The sequence below is a fragment of the Bombus pascuorum genome, chromosome 5, assembly GCF_905332965.1.
Source record: "Bombus pascuorum chromosome 5, iyBomPasc1.1, whole genome shotgun sequence".
NCBI classification, from domain to species: domain Eukaryota; kingdom Metazoa; phylum Arthropoda; class Insecta; order Hymenoptera; family Apidae; genus Bombus; species Bombus pascuorum.
The window spans coordinates 5,057,486-5,082,858 of NC_083492.1; the positions used below are offsets into that span (position 1 = coordinate 5,057,486).

At 40.3% G+C, this 25,373-nt stretch overlaps 1 protein-coding gene across 7 annotated transcripts in view; it reads left to right on the plus strand.

Annotated features, from left to right (window-relative positions):
• Positions 1 to 25,373, plus strand: part of LOC132907088 (zinc finger homeobox protein 4) — a 399,871-nt gene that overhangs the window by 123,924 nt on the left and 250,574 nt on the right. For all 7 annotated transcript variants that reach the window (XR_009658117.1, XM_060959833.1, XM_060959835.1 and 4 more), the window contains one exon: positions 20,972 to 21,007. The gene's annotated coding sequence lies outside the window, so the exon portion shown is untranslated. The remainder of the gene's footprint in view (positions 1 to 20,971; positions 21,008 to 25,373) is intronic.

A 25,373-nucleotide genomic window follows, 5' to 3' on the forward strand; every position in this document is an offset into this window, starting at 1 on the left:
GAGGATATTCGAAATATTTATTCTTAATTTTACCAAGTTGCTGGTTCTACGTTCGAAGTATATGTCATAATATTGAATTGTCGTTTTAACTAAATTTTTAGAAATTTCACTATTAAAAGTATTATTTTACTATTTAGATTCATAGAAACAATTTCACCCTTTATATCGTGAAGTTCAACATCCCCTAATTCGCAACTAGATCTTTGTCGGAAACACATCGATTATATATACTACCCGATCATAAATGTTTAAATAGTTTGGTTGATTTATAACAGCAGCATATAAATATTGCTAATATATGTACATAAACTAACGACAAGTTAATGATCTATAGTAGTGTTCGTCAACCTGTATAACCGATAGATTATACATGCAAATTATCTATTAAAAAGTTGAATAATTGTATATTAAAATTAACGACGCTGTGTATCCTTAATGTATATTCATTGCTTTCTGTACTCTATTTTGGAATATTTAATTCTAGTCTGCACTTAACGTTGACCTTTATCGGGTAGATCGCAGAATTTAAAAAGAAACAAAGTCTTTTGATTTTGAACTATAATTTAATAACTTAACTGAAGCTGTTGCGAGTCACCTACGATCAAAGCATATCAGATGACGATTAATTCACATCGTATCAAAACTTTAAAAGGCCCAATATGTGTAAGTGCTTGAACGCTTCGACTTAAAAGTCGACTGTATATAAAGTAAAAAAAGTTTAAAATATATAAAAATATATAAAACGTTTAAAGTGAAAAACACGTCGTAATATCGTATTTAATAAGAGAAAGAAATCTCCATTTAGGTTTCATTTTCTTTTCTTCTCCTGTCTATTATTATGTAACCTGTCGCTGTATGCATAGGCCGACATACCACGCGTTACAAGTCTAACTAATTCACATTCTTCTCGATAAAGTGTCACCGTGCCAAGATCAAACCGCGAACCATGATACAGCATTCGAACCGCGGCTTATACTCAGATACGGATCTCCGAGCGCGTTAGATCAGTATCGTTTAAACGATCGTAGGACGTGGTGTAGGTATCTCGTGTGGCTCGCGGACGTCGGGCGATTTTTCTAGGTGTAGCTTCCTGTGCCTGACGTCACAATTAGCCTGATTATAATTACGGATAGAGAAAGACAGGCTGACCCCGAACGTACGAGAAACGAGAAACACGCACAGATACGATCCACCGGAGCTAGGAACGAGACAGGAACGAGAAAGAAAGAGACGACGAACAAGAATAGCAAACGTGACAGAGCGAGAAGGCAAACGTGGAATGCGCAAAGGAGAGAAGGGGAGACACGTATTAACGGTGTGGCGAACGACGGTCGAGCTGACAAGCGAGATAATTAGGCGGGACGAGACAGGACGTGCGCATTAATTAATTAGCCCAATCTAAGTCCACTTCGCTTATTGTGCGCGCCCGTGCACGAACTGGACGCGACCTCAAAACCTATCCGCGCCGATTTCCAGAGACACGAACCGAGCAACGGACGTGTGTTGCGTCTCTGATTCTACGCGTGTTCCTCGACCGATCGCGCACAATGACGCAGGTTTAATTAATTCGCGCGAGCGCGGGGGTCCACGGAATGGACCGCGTCGCGTTCGTCACCGATTTCGTTCCGCGTTAATCAAGCTGAATTTTCGTTCGTTAATTCGAGCCGGATGTCCCGCTTATTTCTCCGCCTCCCTTCCTCCTCCAATTCGTCTCGTTTGATCGTCGACTTCTTTTCTTTCCGTCTCTTTCGTGGGTGCAACTTTGTAAAATATTTCTTTGGTTCTTCTCGTTCTTCGTTCTCTTATTCTCGAACCATTGCGATTCGAATCGTCCGACATCGATGCAAGACGTTCTAGCGCGACTGGTTTCTCGACTGGATTTCCATGTGCGGGGGAAGCAAACGTGGTTTTCAAAGATCGGTAATTTTTCTAACGAGCGCTCGGCTGTATACGCGTTATTTTTATACGTTCGTTGTTATTTGGTTTGTCGTTTTAGAACACTCCTATCTTCTTAACGTCCAGAAGTATGGCGTTGTCTTTCTTGTAATCGCGATCAACTGCAGTAACCCATTAATTAGTAACGTTCTGCGCAACGTTCCATTTGCGGTTCTTCCCAGTTAATTAACGTTATCGAATTACGTTTCTTCGCGGTGTGGTTGTGAAGGAGAATTTCAAGGTTTCCTTAAGACTAACAGAAAAGAAAACTTAAAAAATCTCTAGACTTTGTGCACGACCACGCAAAAAGCGCACAATTTTCTCATACTTGGTGTCCTTCCTTTATTATCGTTATTCGAAGTCACGCCTCTTTTCACCGAACCTAGGCCTCGCTTCACGAGCGGCCATTCTTCGGCTGAATTACGGCGAATATCGATTCCAATGTGACCGGAAGATAATTATGAAACGACTTCTTACATGCGAGGTAATTACGAACACTTCGGGAGCACCGCATTGCGGTGTGCAACTCGCGGTAACAATCAACCAACCGGTGTCTCCGGCTGATATTTCTAAACGGTTTTGTCCGGCATATCTCAACGTTCCCTTGGAAAATAATTAATTTATGCTAACGAATGAGAAGCGTAACGGCTGGCGCTCTTAAATTCGCGCCATTGAGCGGCCAAGTGTCCGTAAGTCCCTCCGCTAAGCGTCTATCTTTCTCCCTTCGTCTCCTCTCCCTTCCCCGAGTCCCTGTTTCCTCTCGCTCGACTGGTTTCCGTCGAACTGTTCGAAACTGGTTGCAGCCCGACAGGACGTGGCCGTCCGCCTCCCTCCGGGAAACGAGGAAGAGGGATGCGAGGACCGGCCGACATCCTCCAGGATCTCCTCTATCTTCATAATTAATTTCATTCGCGCGAATTAAACCGTGTCCCATCGGTTTCTGCTTTCGCAGAGCTTCGAAGGCTAGCCGGTTCGTTTCCTTCGAGATTTTGTACAGGGAAATTATTTTGATGTATTTTCTACCGTTTTATAGCAAATATGAGACGTACGTGTTCGGGTTGGGCTGGATAATGCGAAAGTATTATCGATATAGAATTAAAATGCGGTATAGAAGACTCGCAATATAATATTAAAATTCCATACAGAAATATCGCGATATAGGAAAATTGCAACGTATAGTTAAATTACAGCATGGAAAAGTTGCAACGTAGAATTATACAATTCAGGAAAGTGCGAACGTAGAATTAAAATTCAATATAGAAAAATTATAATGTAGGATTTCGATCTAAAAGATATATTATAATTTATCCAACACTACTGATATTCACGTCATTTTCTCGAAGGAATCGAACGTTCCACAAAAACCTTGTCATCGAAACACAACTCATAACTCATAATTCTCGGTTGGTTCTAACAACGAGCAGCCTCAATATTTTTCAAACAGCGAAACGCCGAAGAGGAACGAACGAGTTGTTCGCTTTTGTGTCCCTCGTGTTTCGTTTCATTACTCTCGTCACTGGCTACGAAAAAACATTCGCCGAGGCCCGAAAGGATTGACCAGCGGGCGACGCACAATTAATCAACCGTGAGTCGTTTAAAATTCGCTTAAGCGTCGCTCGTCACCCGAGAACCGGTGGCGAGGTGAACGAATAAGAAATTCGCTGGGGGAAGAAAGAAGAAAAAAGACCTTTGAAAGGATCCGTACCAGCGACAATGCACCGGTTAAGGTAACAATTTCGAATATTTTAGAGGCTTTCCGGGAGAACGAGCGCGCTGCATTCGTCCCCCGGCAGCCATTTTCGCTTAATCTCTTTTCTCGGGAAAATTAAGTCGAATTCAGGCGCAGTCGTTCGAACATAACTCAGTAACAATGCGTTGGTGCGAGCACGGTCTATCCTGATGAGCAGCCTTCTCTTTCTTCTCTCGTTTCATCCCTCGAAGAGGTAGAATCTCGTCGAACCACCCTCTCTTACCTGTACCATGAAAGGGACACTTTCGGTGTGGTATTTCTCTTTTCTCCACGAAAAGGAGCTGCTTACGTAAAACTGCAAACAAAATTTTGGAAGGGAAATGGCGCGAATCTCGATGCTCTCGGGGTATTTCTGATAGTTTTAATTGAAGAAAAGGATAGGATAAGCAGCGTGTTCGTTCGGTGGAAGTTTCAACTTTTGCAAACTTGAAACTTTGATTAAGCCATTAAACAGTGCCAGTGAGTTGATCTATAAATTCTCGTATCGACGAGCTTCCTGAAAAAACGGTCTATAGAACAAAATGGTAAATCGTGTAAATTGCCATAGAAGTTTTAATTTCAGTATTTTTAGTATTAGTTGCCTCTGAATTAATAATCGTAGCGGTACTTAAAGAACTTTTTTCTTTCTGCATTTATGAACTAAATAAAAATTTCATAATAATTCAATTATCTGTCTATAAAATACGATGCATGTCTATATACGGTATTTACCATAGACCTATAAGACCTCAATTATTTTCTTTCTGCGATGTGTAAAGAAGATTGAATAGTTTCTGGTAAGTCTATGAAGAGAAGCTTTTAATGAGTTGATACTCTGTTGAGGGTTGTTATTACTTTTAATAATACCGTGTAAAGTTTATCGAAACAATGTTGGGCGAGTCCTAATTCGTAACGGAAAGTTACGATATAAATAACAGTTTTGCACTTAATAAGCCAGTAAACTAGAGAAAGGAAAGAATATTTGTTCGGTACACGTGGTATTCTACCGTGGTCGTAATAATTTTTTAATGGCTGGATAAAGGTTCGCTGTAATTAACGTCAGTAAGAAGAAAGGACACTCTTAATTAAATATAGCGATACCTATCACGGTAGCGTGCCGTACAAGTCAGTAATTTAATCAAGCTGTTGTACAAAGTTAAAGCAACGGCCACGTACGAAGATAGCCGTGTTTCTTATCGAAAAGGATGAATATAGTGTTTCCACTATCGCGTGGATGAACATTAAATCTATCGAGCATCTAATTGTGTAATTATTCGCTGCTTCGTCTAAAATTAAACGATTAAACTTTGATCTTACATACATCATAAAGTATAAAGTGGAAGTTACACGTGTTATAGTAAACGTGTAAAGCTTGTAGATATATCGTGAGCGGAATTAATTTATCTTATCTTTTACTGATAAAGGAGTAAAGAAGACTCTTACACCTTTGAATATTGTACCTATAATATTCTATATTTGATGAAATTAGCTCATTCTGTTATTAACTATACAAGGTACATTCTGTTAAAAAAAAAATGTGCTTTTGGCAAAATAACTTCAAAGATTAAATAAATAGACAATCTGCAATATATACAAACTATAGCAATTTTAGGAAGTAATGCCACAAGATCGTTAAAAAAAGTGAAATAGATATTAAGAAAAAGGCAAATAAAAATACTTAAATTTTAAAAGGTTCGGTTCTAACGATAATCCTAGATATTCGATATAAATATATGAGACATCGGTGGTATTAACCACGACTAGAAGTATCTTGAACCAGGAAAGAATTCGACGAAGGGTGACTAAAGGTAAAGAGTAAACGAGCACATCGAAGGTCGGTAAATCACTCGAAATCATCCCTCCCTTTATCGTGCACGAAATTTCCAGTGTGCATCCGGGATGAACGAGTGACAGGGGTAGGTGGGCGGGAACGAAGGAATTTTATAACGAATAAAATTTTAAGCGCCTTATAAAACCTGGCGAGTGTGCAGTAGCAGTCTGTAATATGGCTCGTATATCCGTTACCCGTGCCTTGACTCGTGTATATAAAGTCTCTCCCCGATTTTCTCGCTCCTCTTTCGCTCACCCTCTCGCAACCCCTTTCAACTAGCCACTTCTCGAATTTTCATACGTCATGTTATACTCCTCGTTCTTTTCCATCGTTGCAGATATCATTTTTTAGCAAGAATCTTTTTTCGCAGCACTGATTTTATGATCAATGAGAAGTGCGCTAACTCGATTCTAGAATACAGGATGATTCGTAAAATTTTGGACAAAACAAATTTATTACAGAAGTGAACATTTGTGATTGATAAAGATTATGGGTTTGTATCTAATTGCAGAAAGCGTTTTAAATAGAAAAGAAAAGTTTAACAGTGTTTTGTATAATAATGGGGTCTATATGCGATAAATATTATATAGCTGATACAAGATATATCAGATACCATGATCATTGTTTCATATTTCTACCATTTCTAGTTTGTTTCAATACTTTGTATATTTTAAGTAGTTAAACTATTATCATAATTGTTATATTCCATACACTTTCAATGATAAAGTAATTCATTGGCAAACACGAATTATATACAATATTTCAATACTTTTATTTTGAAAATAACTGTATTTTGACACGTAGCAACTACCTAGATTATAATTTAACGAGTCTGTTATTATTAATCTCACGAATCAATTCAAAGATCGCGAGGCTAAAAATATTCGCCAATAAAGGGGAACCGCATGAGAAATTTCAAATAATCGAGGAGCTTGTGTTCCGTGTAACGAGAAACGGAAGAATTCTCTCTAGTAATATAATATTAAACTATGTGGTAGCAACTTTGTACGATACGTGACGACGTAAAATGATAATGTCTGGAAACGCGTCGTAATCGATCGAGCGTTATTAAGAATAAACGTAGAACGCGATGAAAGAGAGGGAGGGGAGTGCTGTGAATGAGAGAGTACGAGAGAGAGAGAGAGATCAGAGGAAGCATGGTATAATGGCATAAACCGGTCAACGAGTCAACATCACGCGGCTGCAACCGTGGGTGAGACGTGGAATATAAATCAAAACATTCGGACGTTTGAAAAAATCGAAGAGCGCAACGTTAAACAAAAGGGTTGCTTTGCTCTTTTTAAATTGCGCTATACGTCAAAGAAGAAAATATAAGAGATTACACGTACATAGAAAATTTGTACAACGAAATTTGTTGTAAAGTACATTCGTACGAATATTTTAGTAGATCTTGACTCACAATGGTAGTAACGTTTACCATTAAAACGTCGCAAAGTACGTGAAAATGAAACACCCCCTTTTATTTCGAAGCGATGTATCTTCTCTAACAATGTTACATTAATATTTCATTTAACATAAGAGTATCATTAAATCGTCGATTAACTTTCTTACTTCCTATGCTAAAAGACATCCCTCGTTAACGAAGCGACTAACAAACGGACCCTTACAATCGCGCTTTATACATATTTCAAATCTCCAATTTTTCCATTACGTTAATTACAAGACAACCGACACAAGGACATGAACTCGTTTTATCGAAAAGTGGTTACTCTAATTCCACGTCGAAAACGCGAGCTATTTTCCCTTCGCTCGGTGGCAACCTCCATCAACTTTTCATAGGAGCTTCTCATTAATTTTGCTTCGACTATGCCGTAACGATCGAACGAAAAACAACGCAGAAGAATCAACACCGATGAAACAAAAAGAGCGTGAGGGGAAGGAGAGAAAATAAAAAGGAAGCACTGTCTATGAGTAAAGCGTCCAAGCGTCTAATAACGTGGCGGACGTAGTGGTCGGCGCACCGGTAAACACTATAATTACATCGTGTAGGAATCAGCACGGCATCGAGTGGCTTACGTTCCCCGCTCTTTTTGATTCCGTATTACCATAAATTATTAAATCCGTGACAAGGGTTACGCTAACGCTGAATAATATTCCGGCGTTGCGCGCTATATACACGAGGCCTTTACATTGGACATACGACGAGGCCTCTGTTGCGCCCGGTTAAGCGCTAATATGAATACACATGTAGCTACGGTGCTGCCCTTAGGGCGACCGCACCTTTCGTCCCTCACTGCACCACGTCGCGTCCGTATCGCGTCGCGTCGCGGCCGGTTACACTGAAATTAAGGGGCTTATGTACTCGGACGTACGCATGTAAAAGCGATTTAACGATATTTAGGAACGTCGGACCAACCTCTAATTGACCAGCCGGTTATCGTTTCCCTCGAACGCCGGCCCATTTCGCGAAAAACGTCTGTGCGTCGCTCCAAGTTGGCGGTACCTTGTATTTTAACCCCTTGCACTCGGACCTTTCTCGAGGATGCGTGAAAAACGCAAGTTAGACCATTTTCCGATGCAGAGGGATTCGAAGCCTTGTAAAATATTCATACATATTTTACTATCTTCGATAGATAGATAAACGAATATCTTAATCCTATTGTCATTCTAATCGAGCTACTGCGTTTAATACTTGCCTTATAGTAATTAATAAGGTGATTTTTCCAATACAAAAGTCATCTCTTTCCTTTGCTAACCGTTATATCGTCTTTTAAAGTCTAATTTAAAACTGTCTTTTAAAGTTTAATTTAAAGACGAAACTTAATGTACCTGAATTAAAATGCCATCAAATTCATTTCTACACATAAAGAAGTCATCGAACAAATGTAACTCTTCTTTCGTCCGATCGTGATATTCCGGTTTGATTATCGCAATTCGAGCGCACGTAGACGCACATGTATATGAGACGCGTTCACTTATTGAGTACATGGTGATGAACGACAGAGAGAGGTGGCGTGAAAATGAATACAGAGCCGGAGTATTCGTTAATCTGCGAAAGGACGATAAGAATGACGGAATGTTTGCTCGCGTCGATTTTTGAACGTGGCTTTCGCTCTGATAAACGTGTAGGAACAAACGGAGATATGTGATGTTTGGTGAATAGGGGAGATCTTGTTAAGGTTAATGAACGATGCGAAGACTAATCACGACATCGATATTACTGAGAAGCTGCGCGACGCTGCTACCGATCACAGGTGTTTCGTGATTGTCTGAATTTTGAGAGAAAATAGTTTTGTAGGGTAAGAGGTGCGTAGGATCTGTTTCAAAATTTATTTTTCCTATTGAACCTCCTTAAAGCTGATTAATATAATATAGTATAGTACAAATATCTGTAGTGGTATGTATTTAAACTCAAGTTTCCTTTAATAAATTATTCACTAACGCATTAAACGTACGATCGTGACAATACCACTGTAAGAACTTCCTGAAACCTCGTACAACTTTCAACGGTCACAAAGATGACTTAACTCTTTCCTTAAATATCTTCATTTCGTTTCGCGCTTCAAAATCTCCTCGTGAAAAAAGAAAATACGAAGGCCTACAGGCGAGAAATTGACAGAAAAAAAGGAGGACTGTTCGTCAAACGGGGAACGTACAATGTACACACAATCTTATTAATCTCGCGGCGTGACTCACCGTGGTGGCGAACGCGTGTATGCAAGCGTGTTTGTGTGCGGCGGAGCTGCCAGCGAAGAAAAGCTCGCGTCAGTGAATCGGTTACGAATCGTATACGGTGAATCCAGTCGATATCTCGGATGAAGATCGACGAACGAGCTTCGACGGCGGGTGTAATTAATTACCGAATGAGCATGAGGCCCGGGGATACCACCCGGCGGGAACTAGTCAGCATATACTCGTCATAATTCCCAGAAAACTCCCTTCCACCTTCCCTCTCCGATGAGTTTGAACTTTTGCTCCGATACTTGACACTTCCACAGCGTTCGCGTCACGCACTTAAATACTAACCGATATCGCGCTTCGATTTTATTAATGATGCGTTAAAATCCTGACAGAACCGGTGTCCGTCGAAGCTGAATCCTCCAAGATGGATGATTGATAAGTTTGAAGGAATTTGAAGAAGTCCAACGATGTTTCGTTTGAAAAATTCGGGGTAGAAATTGATGTATGGCTGGAGGCTTGGACGTGTAGCTTTTTGTTCGTGCGATGGTTTTAATAAACATTTGAATATATGTGTTTTAGCGGTTTTAACTCATAATGACGGTAAAATGAGCTCTACGATACCTTCGAAATTTTATATTTGTTGCAATTTAGATAAATACTACATTTTCGTCGCAACAGAGTTACATCATGTTTTGCTGTATTATCGCGTTAACAATTTTTTAATTGACATTATCTGAATTATTATACACCTTGATTTATAAGCGTTTTATTACGTTTTTATATATAAAGGTATCTTTTAAAGAAATACAAGATGACACACTGTCGATTTTCAGTAAAATCAAATTATCTGGTTCAGGGAAGTCAATATCATTCGCTTCGTTACTTAGATATTCGTTAAATTTAATATTACCATTTAATATGTAATATTCCCTAATAAAATTAATGAATTTATCAAATAATATGCATATAAAATAGCTTGTGAAATAGCAAAAATAACGCTTGTCTCTATTTCACACGATTCCACCAATAATAAATTAAATTATCAAAATGTACAATTCTAACAGAACATCGAATCCATATTGCTTCTTCAGATAGAATCACTACTACCTTTCTGTTACGATAAATATATTATTTTCCCCTGTAAAATCAAAAGCACATCTCGTCGGAACGCACACACCTGCGAAGGAACACCTGCCACGAAATAATAGAAAGAAAAGATCCACTATAGACGATATGAAATTTAGGTGCCGGTTTAACGCTACGCATACACGTAAAATCTATAGAATGGAGAAAAGGAGAAACCACTGGTCGGAGATATTATAAAAGTGCCTTATGGTCCGATAAATTCCAGTCAGCCTACTGGAATCCCCGAAGATACGCTCGAAATCTGTGCTCGCTGGATAGAATCACCCCGTGGATGCCATCACATTATTTGCTTTGTGTATACTTAGCTTATCCGACGTATAATAGCGAACAAAGAAAGGTTTAAAGTTGGTACGCTATGAATACTAGTACAGAATGCACGTAACGTGCAAAAATTTCGATTGCCCTAATTGCATTCATAAGGTTTTTATACAAGAGAATTTTAATCTAAATGATATGGTAATAAGTAAGGGAGAAGAACTTTTTACTCGGTTTTGGATGTTAATATCATTATTCTATATCTTCCGTAACAATTGCTGAAAGAAAATGTTCGAAACAACTGGAAGAAAAATATCACAAAAAATTAAATCACAAAAAAGGCAATGAAACAAAATGAGAATTATTAAACGATAGAAAGAGACAAAAAAATGAAGCTATAGACCACGAAGGGAATAGTTTCTGGCTAGGGACGCTATCTAAGTAGAGGGTTAATGTATGGAAATGCATTCGAAGCCCAGGATGACCGGTGTCATCTAGGTCGACAGGCTGTGACTTTTCGTCGGCCTAGTAAATCTGTCTCATCGCTGCACGAGATCGTCTCACACTGAAACACTCGACGCACAGTCTGATTTCGTTGCGAACCGCGCGTCTCTTCCAACGTTGATCTTTCCATTCGCGCCCTCTTTCAGCTTCGTGTCTTTCTTCCTCCGTCTGGCAAGCTTTTTCACGCGGAGGCCTCTCCACACACTCTGGAATCTTCCGGCCTTGAATACCTGGAAAAGTCCATTCAAAGAACGGAACGATTCCCTTTTGTGTGTCTCCAACGGTCGTCCTTAGGAGAGCGTGACTCCGGCAGGTCACAGTCGCGCCTGGATTGCGAGGATTATTTGTCGAGATTATTTCGAGGGTTCGGTGAGAAGGCTACGTCTTGTAGTTTCTGTTTCCCTTTCCTTTTTTATTTTTGATATCTCGTCTCTTTTTTATTTCTGGAATAGTTCTGGAGGGAAAATTTCGAAAACGTCGTTCTCTTCGCTACATCTTATCAGAATTGTTTAAACATAGAGGAATGTAAGAAAGGAGGAAGCAGTTTGTGTTATGTGCTATTTATTGTTACGTGAATGTAAAGCGAAGAATACGGAGTAAGTATACGAGAAATTATGCTTTCTTTCTTTGTATGGCAATTTTTTAATTCAGTACGTTGTTGGACGTATTACTAAAATTATCTTTTTATTTGATTTTGGAGTTGAACACGCGATGTTTCATCCCCTTCGTAATTTTAAAAATGTTGCTTGTTACGATAATAAAATATAACACTAGAATGATGCTTCCCTCGATAATTGGATCTCTAATTTTTACAAAATTTCGTCAACTTGGAAGCTGTTTACTATGTGATATTAAAATATAATACCTTTCTTTCGTCATAAGATGAGATTGAAATCAGAAAACAAAAATGTAAACGTAATTATCGTATTCTCTTCCTGATTCTCTAACTTTGACAAAAAGCTAGAAAGCTTGTCAATAACAAACTCGAAAACTTGAACAGCGCGCATAAACGTCATGCGTTTCCACGTAATACCCGCTTTAATATCGTAAATCAGCACGGAAAAGAATGCCACATTTATCGCAGCTTAAAGAAGCTCCTACCATAGCGCGCGACAGTTATACATCCTAAACTTTCCATTCTCAAAACCAACATTCCTGCCAGGCAGAACCAAGTATCTACAGCGACCCATAAATCCCCCATCATAAACCTCGAAATTAATCGTTCCACCGCTCGCGAACCTATCGTACTCCAAACTCTGTCGTGAAACACGTTTTTCGAACTTAGTTAAACAGGCTGATCCTCGAAGCATCGCGGTTTCGACTCTTCGTCAAATAAAATATTTCCCTCGGCCGACTATCTCTTATCGACTGTTTCCCCGGAGGAGGAATCGTCCGGTGTACTGGTGACCGATAAAACGTGGCTATCGCGAGCAAACTCGTCGTTGGTGCCTCGGGGAGCGTTCGTCGAGCATCCACGCCTCTAATTATTTCTTCACCGGCTATCAGCCGGCGGTGATCTCGCAAGCCGTGGGTGCTTCACGCCTCGAAAAGCCGGGCAATCGGCGTGGCGCGATCTTTCTCTTGGTAGACAGGCCGAAAACGCGAGAGATGCGCGTCAGATCCGACGAAAACGACGACGGTCACCCGGCGGTCTTGTCATGGCGAAAGTGACAAGCCTTGTTTACACACCTGGTCGCGGTGTGCAAACGGTTCGTCGTAGTAATGCAGACTTCGCACGAGAACCATCAGAAGTGCACGCGTGCACGCGTTTCTTCTCTCGTCTACCTGGACCGTGAGTTTGAGCGAAGATCAAAGGCGAGAGAAGGAGAGAGTATGGAAGAAGGATAGAGCGGTTAGAGAAGAGTGGAGAGAGACGGTGGACGGGAGGTTTTAGCGAGGAAAATATAAAACTATAAAGACAAGAACCTGGAGGATCGTGAGCCGGCAGAGGGAGATAGGTTCTTTACAGGCCAGTTGGTAGCACAGACAAGACAGCCGACATCCCCGCCCTTTCGCGGGCCAGATTTGTAACATTAGCCGGCAAAGCGGAGGGAAGAGATCTTCCTTTTCCTTCAACCGGCGTGTAAGATATGACGTGGCCGGCTGACCAGTATGTAGAAGGCGAGGAACACGGAGTTTACGTTGATAAGCTCGCGTTAAGCCTGATAACGGGTAATGGATAGGCGGCAGGACTCTCGTTTTCTTTCTTTACTCTGTAATTTTTCTTTTTGTATTGTTGAAAACGTGTAGAGAGGCGGGAATTATTGGATCGAACGAAGGAAATATTAGGTTTTTGTATGGGGAAACGAAAAAATCATTTTAAGCAAATGAATTGAAATCTATTCGAGGTTTTAGTATCTCGATCGAGATACGTTCCAAGATTTTTTTTTAGCTGTAGAAGAAAATTACAAGAGCGATCAAGCCGCGCTATTATCGATATTTACATGATAATGAGCAGAGTGTTTGAAGATGTTATCTTCTCTCAATAAACCATGTTTGTCTTTCCTCCCAGCGATAGGTTTTTCTTCTCAATGGGGAAAATTGTAAAATTATCTAGTGCTTCGGAATATTATTTAAAATGTGAACTTTGATACGAATAAATTAGCTTCGAAGTAGAAACAACACTTATCTCACGTAGTTTATAAAATTTCCAAGAACTGCGTTACTAATTTACTTTCGTAAAATTTTTGATAAAAGATCTGAAACGAAGCTGATGAGACCTCGTTAGTTGGAACTCGACTTTGTGTAAAATACAGCCAAGATCTCTAAAACGACGCAAAGAAGCGTCCGTAGTTTTTCGAGTATCCTCGAAAGGTTCGCTTTCTTGGCTGAGAGGTTTCTAAAAGGAGCGTTCTAGCCTGTTTACTCGTGTCTAACTGCGCGCCGGCTATATGGAAACGTAGCAGCTGGTTATTAAATTATAGGTTTGCAAGTTCCCCAGTAAGAGGCCACGAGGTAACGTTCGCGATGCTTCAGACAAAATCTATAGGATTTGTGACGATTCGTTGTTAATTGGTCGGTTCGTACAAATATTAAGTTAATCGATATTACATTTTCTAAATCTGAATCACCAGCTGTAATTCCTGATTTATCCTTTAATCTCATTAAGGAGAAATTTTAATCAACCGGAGCAATATGACGATATATTTTGCATACGAGTATACATTTAAAAGTAACATTTTTCTTTAAATCATCGCTAATAACTAATCTTCGATCCTTTGCTATAATTTGTAAAATAGTGTTAGTTCGCAGCCAGCAATTACTGTGATAAAAAATCATCTGCTCTCTTCTTTTTTTCGAACATTACAACGGTAATACGATCCAAACGACACAGTTACCATTATAACACCTCTCGTATAATATCCGACATATGAAATCAGTTTGAGTCAATTTCTTCTAACGAATGACCACAGACACTGTGTCGAATGGATGCCAGTTAACCATCCAGCGAAAGGATCTGTAGCAGCCGTTTTTCTCGAATCGACGAGCTCGAATTCTTTTTAGAGTAGGCGTAACGTCGAGTCGAACGAACTGATCTGGCATGCACGCAACACGCGATCCCCTGTGTGCACGCGTGAAAAGAACGGTTCGAGGTTTCTCCGGGTAATAATGTTTGATCAGCCTATCGATCCTTCGCAGCGACGTGAAGCAGCAATGCATGCGCTACACGCTCGGGGGAATTGGCTTCAATCTAAACGAGCCGTGGCTACAGACACGGCCTAATCACTACAAGGATATTAGCTAATCTCGACCAATTAGACGTAATGGCTGGATTAAGACGGGTCGCACGCATGCTAAAATTGAATATTATATAATCCCTGCCAGAGAGCAGAGTGGCCGTGTTTCCCACGTACGTGCCACGAACTCGGACGTTGTTAGCTGTTTGCCTGTCGGCCTCTACCTACTGTCGCGTAATAGCGATTACGTATGTGTAAGACTCGAAAAAAATCGAATTCGCGATTTTCTATAACCGAAATGATTAGTAGATTTCATACCCTCTCGATGATTGGATCGCGTATTTCTGACTTTTGGAGTTTCGAGAGTGGTATCGGTACGTTGCGAGTTATCCTGTCAAATTTCACGAACATTTCAGTCTGTTACTTCAGAGCAGTCCTTAACGTGAATAGAGCAAATTTTCATTTTGTGTCTAATATTTGACAAAAGTCGTGTTCCATCTCCAAAGTAAAAATATTAAAGTAAAGTACGACGGAGTAAATTTAGATAACAAGAATACTTAAATACTTGGTCCCGATTTATTCTATAACAAGGTACAAGTCCAAAGATTTTAGATAATCGCATGGTTTTTCTACGTACAGTCCGTGAAACATAAAACGCACGAATCCATGTCCAGACCGAAATCAAATATCAAAGAACTCGGTGTGACAAAAGCGGACACGGAACACGCATAGAGTTCGACCATCAAGCGTTCACGGAATGGACAACAATGTAATAAAAAGACAATTGTAGGCGATAATTAGAGAGAGAGACAGTGAGACACGTGTGGACAGAGAGTTGCAAGTGCTATGAGATGGGAGATAACACGCGAAAGCGCTAATTACGGTCGTAAAAATGTCTGTGCGCGCATTATGACGGCCCACCGTGAATAATTATCGGCCGGGACAATTATCATTGTTAAATTTTATTGGAAGACATCGAGGATTCCGGGAAGTTGACGGCGAATTTCAACAAAAACCCGACATGGAACGATGATATGCGTCATGGCGCGAGATCGTTTCCGGCAACCTTTATTAGATGTTCTCGAAACAGGCCTTGCGGTTCCTCCACGGTTTCCTTTCCTGCTTCTAATTCCACCAAACGAGATAAGAAAGAAATTTCGTCGGATCGAACGCATCTGTGTTTGTCATGGAACGTTTTTCCAAAAGAGGTGGTGCCAGGTAAACGTTAAGGGCGCCATTATCGACTGTCTAGAAACGTATCTCACATTCCGAACGATAAGCATAATCTCGAAAAAGCTTGTTCTTAAGACGAAGGAAATGGCATGGCCGTCGATGGGTTGATTAGCGGGTTTGTCGTCGAAAGAGACGGAGAATGTGCGAAATTATCGAATAATCGACACCCCGCGGTGAATCGAAATCGACGATGGCGCGGTTTCGTGTTTTTCCATCGTGCGGGGCGCCCCGGTGAACTATTTTTATTCCTCGCGCCATTTGAAAGGTAGCGAAGCAGAACGTTGTACACGCGCGATAAGATAAACGCAGCGTAATTTTTATAACGCGCGTTTATCTGACGGCAAGAAGTTTATGCCCTGTAAATGAATTGACTTCGGAAACACAGAACCATTAGAACGGCCTTTGCTCGGTCGCCGATGAAACTTTATTTCCGTTCCAATGTCAATTTATCAGAGTGCGAACGTGTATTCATCCGATAAAGGGAATGGAGTTCGCACGCTATTTATGTCTCGAGTTTAATTGATTGTTGATAAAATTAGCGCGATTTCAGACGTCGATTTCTCTTTCTATACCACAAAAGCGTGGTTTCATTAGGAAAGAGCTCGATCGTATCGATATTGAAATTTAATCCTTATAATCAAATCCAAATATTACATCACAAATTGAAACGTAATTGACAGTTCTTTGAAACACTGACTAGTAAATTTTTCAGAAATTTCGGCTAACATTTCCAAATTTATTTCATCCCAGGGAAATATTATGACGCTCCTTTACGATTCCCAATGCTGGATTTTTCGAAATGACCTAACTATCGATCCAACATCACATTCTAGAATTCACCCCATCGATCCAACAAACCAAAACACACGCTCACTAAGCTTTACACCTTTCAAAAAGTCTGACTAATCTTGTCAGGTTTGATCACGGCCACTAATTCGCTGACCGATACACAGGTTCGAATAAACGGACGAGGCCATCGCTTACTGACCTCCATCAAGCGATGCGCTCGGCGAAAGAAAAGAAAGCGGACACCAGAATCACCAGCAGCCTCGAATTCCTCGAGGCTGATCCTTCCGTCCGACAGGATAGAAACATCTCTCATTCTCTCTGTTGGCATGGATGGTTTGTCGTTGGAGCGGCGACAAGCGTTCCCCAAACACAGAGGGACAAGGCCAGCCCCCGGGGGTGGAAGGCAACAAGTGACCACAAGCCAGACACACACGGCCATCAGCCTCGTTCCTGTTCGCTTCCCCACTGGTTCTTGTGGTCGTCGACCAGTCGGTAGTTCGTCGACGACAATCGATATATCGACCATCCGCGTCGAGGCAACGTTACGTCGTCATCGAGGTGCACGTGAATCGTTCGAACGTGCGTTCATGTGCGTGCGCTCGCTCGCGCGCCTTCACGAGGAAGGGACGAGGCGAATCAGTGTCTTACGTGGGTTGCGGTAGGCCACGGACGTCCGTTCATCCGTCTTTCGTGCCCTTCCAGGACCAGCTACCAACGTTACGTTCTTCTGCCCTGAAAATCGACTGCTTTCTACTAACCGACCCACCTTAGATATAGACGAGCCACTTATTTGTTAAACCGATTAGCTCCAGGAAGCAAAAATTGGGAAAATTAATGAAATTATATAACATAGGCAAGGAGCATGTGTTTTGACACTAATATTCCTGAAATTTTAATCACTTTGGTACGCGAATGATTCGGATATCGAGTTCTAACGTCTAGCAAAGATTTCTACTGGGTCGTCTGTTTGCTAGAATGATGTACTTACATACGTACACTCGTATGTGCTGTGTCTAATTAGGTTTATCGATGGCGTCATTGAGACGTAGGGTAGTTGGAGTTTGGAGATAAAGTCGGTCGTCGATCGATTAGATAGGAAGTTGGAAATGGAATGAATACGTGGTAAGTAGTTGGTTGAGAAGTAATTTAGATGATTGGATTGATTTTAATTGGTGGAAATTTTTCTACTTATTTTACATCGGATTTCTAGGTTCGTGTTCTAACTTGGATTAACCTAAGTAAATTGAATTTATTTCCTTCAGTTCATACGTAATCGAAACCAATTCGACAAACTCCAATCGACAAATCATAGATAAACAAATTATCGTCAGAAGCCATCGCAACAATGATTCACCCTACTAACCCTCGAACCAACCACCTCAACGTCGAGGAAAACAGTCGAACACCCACGATATAGCCTCCTACTCGTCTTCATCGCTCGACAAACTGTTCCCGCGTAAATTTGCTAACGAATGAAAACAAAGCTTCCAAATTACCCAGAAAATCCATAGAAAGCCCAGTATCTGATGGAACGCTGACGAAAATTCGTTAACGTAGACCTGGAAAGGGGTGTGACAGGGTGACCGAAGGAAAACACGAAATCCACTGTTATTTCTTTGAGATTTTATACGGCGGCGTCCCGATATGGCAATGTTTTAGCGTATTGATCCGTTGGGGTTTAGTTGAGCCATGGCAAAAGTGGCGGGGATAGTTGCCACGATAGGGGTGAAGGGCGTCCGGCGGGGAGTAAAAACTGGACGGCGGCACTTACCCGCTCATAATCACCCCCCGAGCCACTCGAGCCACCACCTTCGACGCCGGCGTCGTCGCGCTTCTGTCGTAGCGCGCGGTCTTGTCCGTGTGCCACGCGGCGCTACCACCCTGAGCTATAAAGCGTCCTCTAAATCGGTGTCGTCGCCGGCGTTTAACCTTCCAAGTCCCGCAGAAAACACGGGGAAACGTTATATCAAGGTTTCGAGGTGTCGTTTTAAGAATCTTCTTAACCTTATTGCGTTGTCATTTTCCACTGTGAAAATTGTATTTCCTCTTGTTGAAAAGTCCCTTTACCTTGAGGAAAGCATTGGAAAAATGTTATTGCTACGTGTGATTTTTCGTACCAATTCTAATAATTTTAATAATTTTCATTCTAACTTTGCGATAAAAGATTTTCTTCCAAACGTTAAAAGTCTTTGTGTTTGTTGAAACGAGAGTTAGAAATGAAAATTCGTGGACTGCAGCAGAGTTAGGAATCGATGATAATTTCGATACTCTCACACTCATGCTAATGATACTTTTTTCTTGGCGACAGCGAATATTCCGTGAGCGTAGAATTAAAAGTTAATACAGACACAACGATTTCAGTCAGATTGGTTTCAGGAATTTTACAAATGATTAAATTATATCGTACGAAAATTAATATATATCTGTATAAGTAGATACTTTTAAATAATGATATGTTTTTTGTCTCGATATTCTATGGGTTATAACTACTGACTACAGAATAATTTATGTAACGTTTCAAGCGTAATCTAATTACACGAGATGTTCAATGTATAATATCGATGTACGACTGATACGCGAGATTAAAACCGAATAACAAGATTGATTTCAAATTAATCGTAACGCAGTGGTGCGGTTAAGAAGCTGTCCAGACCGAAAGAGTAGGAGAAAAAAGTGTTCGATTTTTCTTGATTCAGGTTTATTGCACACTTGGTTTCGACGCCTACACATCAGGTGGTCGTTCAGCTTCATAGCTTACGAGAGACACGCAGAAAGTTACTTTCGTTCTGTACGATGAAGGTCTCACATAATAGCTTGAAACAGCATATATCAGAGCTTGAAAATATGGGATAACGTATCTGAACCTTTTCTTCGAGTTAGAAATAAAAATTCATACAGTCAATTTCAATTTGTGTACCCTTGTTCTTACAAATACATGCAACAAATCTTTAGCAGAAGGGAAAGAACACATGGAAGCCTGTCAGAAGCCAAACTGATCCACTGGATTTTCTGTAAACTCGTTAATTTCATTAATAAAGTACACGATTTTAACATGCAATTCTCAAGAAATAATGACTTCCTTCCATAAGTTCCAAAGTTAAATAAATTCTAACCAAGTGTACGACAACGAATCGAAGTTATTCTCGAAGCAAACGGTTTCGTCAAAGGGAAAGTCACGCGGTGCCAACGATAATTATCGGCGAAAGGTTTATTAGTCTGCGAACAGTGGTTCCCGGAAGAGGCAAACGAGCTCGTCTCGCGAAGGCGAAGGCGAATCGATAGAGGTTGGTGTATAACGTGTGTGGCTAAAATAACTATAGCTGTTAGTTAGTCGCTGCCACCCTTCTTACATATGCAAACCCTTAAATAATTACGGCTCATTCGTGCAAATTATTCTGGGGTTTCCGCGCGGTGCGAAATAAAATATAATAATACGGCATCGCGCGTGCGTGCACGCCACGCGAGTGTCTCTTGGCATATTTAACAATTTTGCTCGGCAGTTGCTCGTTTTTCCAGATAAGCGAGTCCACCTTTTCGAACGACAAGTGTCAACGTGTATTTAAGACCAGCGAAGCGTTGTAAAATTTCAGAGAGGGAAAGAAAAGAAAATATGAAATGCGCGGCGTCAGTTCTCACGCCGCTCAAACGATGCTAGACACTCTTTGTAGAATGGCATCGTGAATCTTTTAGTAACGTATTTTACTTCCAGCTATTTTGAGTCTTGTTTTAATCCAATGGTTTAAGACTAATTTACTTTTCGAGTTGCACTGAACCTTTTCTCCATTTTTATTAATTAAAATTCCAAGTCTGCGAGCTTCATAATTTTCATCGAAGCTCCATTTTACTTATCTCATCCCTTATTCGATGAACACTATCCAATACGTCCCTAAAGCGATATTCGCGTAATTCTATTCTTAGAGTTTAATTTAAACCAGTTTAACGCGTACGTAATAAAGTTGCATAACATCGTGTTGCAAATTCTAAACATTGAATAAGGTGTAGGTATTATTAAATTGTAATTAATATGCGTCGATTACGCGTGGGAGAAGCAAAATCGCATCACAACATTCATTAACCAACCGATGCTGCGTCAGTAAATACGTATTGCTATAGATCGGATATGGTAATTCCGTGAGCATGATATTTTTATGTTAGTATGAATCTTATGTTACTTGCAACAATTACATTATTATATGGTCACTTCATATTAAGTTTGTGTCTTTGTTGCAGAAGGAACCACTACTTCTATGCTGGCGAACTTATCTGGTGAGTGGAATCGCTAATATTACAAAATTATTAACACGATATATATATCTGAATTCTCGATCATTGTCTCTTTTAAAGAAGTAACAAAAATCTCCGTACTAGCACATACTTGAAAAACTAGGAATGTGTCGAAGTTTGTCGAAGCAAGTTTGATCTTTCCATGGAAATAAAATTCCATATAATTAAGTCACAATTAAACTTGATTAACTATTACAACACGGTGCTCAAGAATCATTAAAAAACGTATCGAACAACGAGAAACAAAGTAAAGGAAAAAACCTTTTCAGAATTCAGTGACGTATATATCTTGACTTTTTAATCTTTCCAATCTTTCAAATTACATATGTATATGCATGTATATGATTATAGATCCCGCATTTCAATGAATAAATAACGATTCTATAAATCATAAAGTGTAATCGGAAGGTCGTACGAAAGAAAAAAAGAGCGCGACGTATGACAGCGGTTAAGCCTCGCGCACGCGTTGGAATCGCGCCAGGAGGAACGCGGCGATTCCCGGAGAGTCCGAAAAAGGGTCAAAGGAATTTCTCGCGTCCCGCGTCGAAGTGGTGGCGCTTATCGCCGAGGAAAATCGGAACAACCCCGAGGTAGGCGCGGCGCGAAGGTAACCGTGTAACACACTCGAGGTGGTCGTTGGTACGCGTGCGATTACTTACTCTCCATCGGCGAATTAACGACGAATCACCGATGGGAAAACCGGTTGCCCGGCCGAACGGCACGCAGGCCTAACGACTTCTCTCCTCGGCCTCAGCACGGGCATTCCAACGGCACGAGTTTGCCCCGCGACGCGAATTAATGGAAACACGCCGCGGCATGCGGCGCGCGCTGATAAAGCGGAACGCGCCTTCCTTACCTTCGTATCTCTCTATCCTTTCCCAACGAAAGCACTTCGCGCAGCGTTTCGTCCCCGACCATTCCGCGTTTACGCAGATCTTCCTCACTTTTTTTTGTTTAATAGTCACGATCGTCGGTTGGCTCGACTGTTTTCTTTCGCTCTGTCCATTCGGAGCATCGTGGACCCGTTTTCCAGCTGGCATCCGCCGGAATCTTAAATTCGCGATGCTTGGTCGCGCGCGTGCCATCGGTAATCTTTCGCCACGCGTGAACAACGCGCGCAATATTTGCTCGTCTTTATCGAGAGGCGACTTCCGCGCGAATTTACCGGAGATCCTTTGGACAGGAGGTTTACCGTAGATCGGAGAAGGTTTGCGGTGGGCTGTAACTGCCGTGCACGCGTCCTCCGACGAACTGTCGTTCCGACGAATGGACCTTTCGATGATCGAAATGCGTACACTCGTAAGTAGACCGTGGATTTTGATGCATTTATGGAAAATTTAGTATCGCAAAAATATACAACACGTATATAGAATGCAAAAATAGAGAAAATATTCGAAGTGAATTACCTGCCATAACGTTTCATCGATTCAACGATTCCTTCAGCCGTGTTAATAAAAATATGAGATTGCATAAAAATTAGCAGCCTACTCGTAAGAATCTGTGTATGTACGTTCGATTATACGTGTAGACTTAGTCTTGCAATCTTAGTGCGCATTTACTCTTTTTGCGAGGATTTAGGTTGATCAGTTTTCTTTAGGTTACTTTTTTTTTTCTTGGAAATGGAGTTACAGGGGTTGAAGTATTATTCTTAATGATCTTTTTAGTCAAATGTTGTAGTAGGTCGTGATCGATGATGATGTAGAATTGATGCGGTGTGATGAGCTTGGTAATGTAAAACGAGATAAGTTTTGGAGCTGAAAGGATTTTAGACAGTGAATGATTTCGTTTGCAGGGGTTGGTATATTGGGAGGTGCACGCGTAAAACTAGTTATTCCACTTACCGAAGTACAAATTGGCTCGATAAGTATCGACAAAAATCTGGATATACTTGGCGAGATTCTTGGAATGATGTAAATCGGCTATTTGAAGTTCTGTAATTGCTGTTTTAGATGTTATTGCTTAACGAGTACGTATTGTGAAAGTATTTTGATTCGTCGATATAATTTCTACGATTTATTCCCATGATTCGATATCAAACGGTTCTGAAACGGGATCTGACAAATTAGATTCTTAATTTATTTGGTACGCTGTGTAAAGTGTCAGCTACATTTTTCGTAGGAAGTTTCAGCTGTTGCACGAAATTACACACTCTGGTGTACGTGCCTCTGATTACCTTGGTTCTAGAATAGAATGTGCTGATATTAATTTTGACGAAGATCGATGGGAGCCTTTATTCGTTCCGTTTGTAGTTAGTAATGTTTTGTAAAATGGTTGCGCCGAAGTACAAGCGAGAGAACAAAATGGATAATAGAAAGTAAAATAACGAATAGGAAAATATGTATTTAAGTATTGAAATATTATAGTTACAATTTTTATGCCTTTGTCTTCTTAAAAATTCTTTTAATAAAGTATATTTGTAATATCGTGATTTGCTTTGTAAATTAAAAGTTAATAATAAATATCAGCTACATATACGATACGAAATATCTGCCGAGAAAAGCATATCTATATAGGCCTGAAACAAGGCTTAATATCTCACATACAAGAACGAGACTCATCTGCGCACACAAGACATATTCCTCAAATTAACTTCTAACATCTTGCCACCCAAAAAATCATACATATACAATTTCTATTATTCCGCTCTGAGAACGAAATCATACAACAATTTCTGAACGATTGCTTCTCCAACCTGTTTCCACGGCGAAAAAACAGCCATATGTACATGCATCAAGCTGTCAAACTTAATTTGGAAAATTACGTCTACATCTTAACCTGTCACGATCGATTGATTACGAAGAACCTGTCTCGATAAACTTCATTAGTACAAGTACACTCACCGTGTACTTTTCAAGTTCTTCGACTTGGAATTGAAAAGAAAATAAAAAAAAAGAAAAAAGAAAGAAAAAGAAAGAAAGAAAAGAAAAGGAAAACGAGGGAGAAGAACACGAAAGAAGGAAAGGGTTATCGCTATCAACTGGCAAAGGAGACCGATCATTAAACTTTAAGCTGCAATAATTCTTTTCAATTAACCCATAGGAGGTACATGCTTGTTCAAGCAGCGTGCGGCAACGGATAGAAATGTCCTTAACCGTTGGTTTTTACATTCTCTCTCTTTCTTTCGCCTTCTTGCCTCTCGAAGCCGCCACGATACACGGCAACGCGTCTTAAATGAAGCGATTCCGTATTCACGCATGAGCGCGATCGCAGAAGCTCGCTCGAACGCGAACACGAGGAGAAGAAGAAATATCAAAAGGAAAGAAGCTAGCGCACGAGGGCACGCATCTGTTTCCTTTGCGGTAAATTTCTTCCGCGTCCAGCGGCCGTGCACCGGTCACGATAAATGATTTCGCCAGCGGAAAATGAATATTTCCGCTCGCGGCCGATTCAATTCAACGTCTCCGCCATCTTGCGCGAATTATTCCCGCTGGATTAACTGTAATTATCGTCGCGCGTTTTACGGGATTCTTGCCAGCGTTGATTACCTGAAGAATTTCTAAGGGTTGTTGAAATGTAATCCTGTCGAGTATTATGTTCTGGGATGTGTTATAATTTATAACTTGTATCCATTTGCTTTCTGCGATAATACTGAACGTATCTGCTTAAGTAGATATGACCTACAGTGGTCAGATACCTGCTTAGTTTTGTTGGAATGTAAATTGATTAAAAGATTACGATGGATTGTTAGATATATGCGTGAGCAGATACCTGAAATGGTCAGACATTCGTTTATTTCTTGCCAGCATGAAAATTAATTAAAAAGGTTGCGCAAGATGTTGTTGTTTATGATCATCGCGTAATAAGGTTGATTTTTTTAAAGCTAATATGTTACAATAAAATCGGAATTACTCATCGTCAAACTTTGCGCAACTGTTTCTTCGTTTGAGAATAATTCTTTATCTTCGAATTGTTTAATTTGTTATTATAATTGTATCGTTATATGAATGCGATCACTGAGATTAATTTAAACAGTGGTTGCTAATTTCGAGAGATTCGTTAGTCGTATAAATCCTTTTTATTTTGATTTTACGAAGAACGAAATGAATTTTTTGTGCTAAATGTTGAATCTTCCATTTGATTTCGTTTCTCTTGAAATAATCATTCAGAAATAACGACAGTGGATGACGCGATATAAACTACAAGTATTCAGCCGCATCGACGACTATTTTCACAATTTCTACGATTCACTGAGTTTTCTCGACTTTGACATATTTGTTCTAACAGTCGTAGCTAACAAAATTAATATCTATCTCGGTGCTTTAATATTCCGAATTTAAATGTCTATATTTATGTGTCATATAAATTTTCATTGAACGTTGTATGAAAAATGATCGTTACGAATAACACC